Source organism: Aplysia californica, unplaced genomic scaffold (genome assembly GCF_000002075.1).
Source record: "Aplysia californica isolate F4 #8 unplaced genomic scaffold, AplCal3.0 scaffold00519, whole genome shotgun sequence".
NCBI lineage: Eukaryota > Metazoa > Mollusca > Gastropoda > Aplysiida > Aplysiidae > Aplysia > Aplysia californica.
Window position 1 is genome coordinate 393809 of NW_004797789.1, and position 2917 is coordinate 396725.

Genomic DNA, 2917 nt, shown 5'->3' on the forward strand with positions numbered 1-2917 from the left:
TATCTCGCTTATTACTGGACCGAATTTTACCAAATTTTACACATATAACAAGCATAGTAAGGAGTCTTAAAATCCGCAATCAAATTTGAGTTTCGTTTCCATGGATACGCTGCCATATTAGATTTTATTGACATGTCTTACGTAATGAATACCGCACTTATCGCTCATGGAAATTGATTGGGATTTTTTGCATGCGTGTTCACAAACATTAGATCTAAAAATTTGTTTGTTGTTTTTTTCCTAAACGAATTAGAAAATTTTTTATCAATTTTTTCCTGAGGTAGCATTCAAGTTTGCGAAAAATCCGTGAAAATCCACACTCCAGACACCACCAACAAAAATCTATTCAATATATAAAAAATTCAACAGACATATGTTTAGTATGACCTCTTCTCTTTATTCTGTGAAAATTTCATGAAGGTTGGAGCAAAAATGGTGGAGTTATTTTAAAAAGTATAGAGAAAAGTCGCGTTTTGAGAAAACGGCCGATAAAGAAAAATAAAATACTAACTTAATGAGGAAATGGCGGTTACAAACATGCCCGGTATGGGAAAATACGGTTTTTGGGGGTTCTTATGCGATGAAATAGTTGTAGGAGAGGCTGAGAAAGCTAAAAAAGTCTACAACTCAAATTCCTTGATTTTGAGCCGAATTTTGACTTTGGGGGTGTAGCCACCCCCCCCTCCCCTAAACGCATTTCAGCCTCTAAGCCTTACGTAATCAAACTTTGTTATTGAGCAGGCTGAATGTATCCACCACACTTTATGCAAGAAAAAAAAAAGGCTCGCTGTCGCGTTTAGAATCACGACCATGCTGTAACGAGCATCTTCATCAACTAAAACCTTTGGGTTTTTTTTGCAAGTTTCAAATCACCTGCCACTCGAACGTTGTTTTTTGAGCTTGCTCACATGGCGTCATCTCAGCCCATGACAGACCAAAGCGAAGTCACTGTGACAAATGACTGTCTGATGATTTAAGTTAAGTGCCCTCAATCTGGGTCAGGTCTGTGCCAGTTTGGGGGGCACAATGAGGAGTATTATCTTAAAACTTGTTCTTTCGTCTTGCCTTCGATAACAAATGTGAGGCAGCGTGGTGGAATCAGGCTCTCGTCAATTTCTGGGCATGTAGAGTTATTCGTATCATCTTAAAGCTTGTTCACTTGTCTTTATTTGGATGAAAAAAATATCCATTTTATCTAGAATACAAGTCGAGATAGTTGCGAATTAAGGAGGTGGGAGTCACCTGTTTTCAGAGGTAAAATTAGTGAGAAAATAGCCGCCAAAGATTAGTTATTTCCTTAGCTTAAGAGTCCAGGTCAACTGAAAATTTACATTTTTTGTTTCTTAAATCAACGTTTTTCAGAAAAATCCACACAGAAATGAGTTCTTTAATGGGTATGAAAGGTGTTGAGACGAAAAACAAAAATTTGAAAAAAATTCACAAACCTGTGGAAAAATGCCAGTTTCTTCACTTTAATTATTTTGACGAGAGCCTGATTCCACCACGCTGCCTCACAAATACCCATACATTAGTTTGAACAGAAGTCAAGATTTCAGATTGAAGGACATGGGGGTCGCCTGATTTTAGATGTTAGATTAGCGAGAAAATGGCCGCCAACGTCTGGTGACTTCCAAAGCTTCAAGAATGTTTTCGGGAACTGCACATTAAAAAAAACCCCACACTTTTGATAAACGTTTTTCAGTAGTGTCCGCACAGAAAAGTCTTTTTAAAAGGACATAAAAGGTGTTGGGAAAGAAAAATCGAAAAATTGGCCTAATGAAGAGTGAAAATGTTGATCTCTTCAATTTCATTATTTTAACGAGCGCCTGATTTTCCCACGGCACCACATCTATGTGCCACGAGTGGGCAATACGCGCCAGGCTGGCAAGCTATGTCTTAACTCAAACACAATGCCCTTCCTTGATCCCAAAACAATTCTCGACTTTATGAAGGCCTTTACAAAAATTGCAGATAGCGTTGTTTTAGATATTATTTACAGTGTTATTTTTTAAAACCAAGATTTTACCACAATTTAAAAAACATTTAAACTGAAATATCGACCTAAACCAAGCCGTGCTGTGAATTGTGAATGCACCAAGTTATGTTTCGCGCGCTCATATTATAACCTTATGCAGTTGCGAGCGCCGTAAAACTCAACTCAACTAAAATAATACGCAGCGCGCAACACAGCGGCGGCTAGCAATGGTCTGTGGATTGTCAATGTTCGTAGCATTGTGCATTTTTCATCATGTGTTAATTCGGGTTTAGTTAGTTTTAGAAGAGGTTTTACGGCGCTCGCAACTGCATAATGTCATATGAGCGCCAGAAGATTAGAGGCGTTACAAGAGAGTAACAAACATATAAAAGAAGAAGGGGAGATAAGGACGATAGGTGTTTGATAGGATAGAAGGAGCAAACCACACCAGAGCACCCGCCAACCACCCACAATTCGTGTTTTAACAAACTACTTGAGTATTTATGTACATCATTTTAAGAAATAATTCCTCAAGGGAATCGATCAAAAGTACGGTATAATGTATTTATTTTTCACATTTCAAAAGCTAGCCTCTCTAAAGAACAAAGCAGAGAACCAGCAAACTCGTTTTGTTTGATTTCACTTTGCTTGACTGAGAAATTTTATGATGTAAGATTGAAGACGCCTGGAGACGCTTACAAAGTAATACATATTATATAATAATACATAGGGGAGATTATATTCCATTTTATTGTTTCGTTTTGTTCATCTTTTTTGTCTTGTTTTGATTACTTTAATTTTTTACGGAAAGGGGAATAAGGGGATTCATAGGAGATGATGATTTGTCTTATGTTCTAAAATATTTTGAGTAGAACTCGCTTAGGACTATCTCACTCTCTCATTCTTTGTCTCTCCTCTCTCTCTCCCTCTCTCTTACCCCCC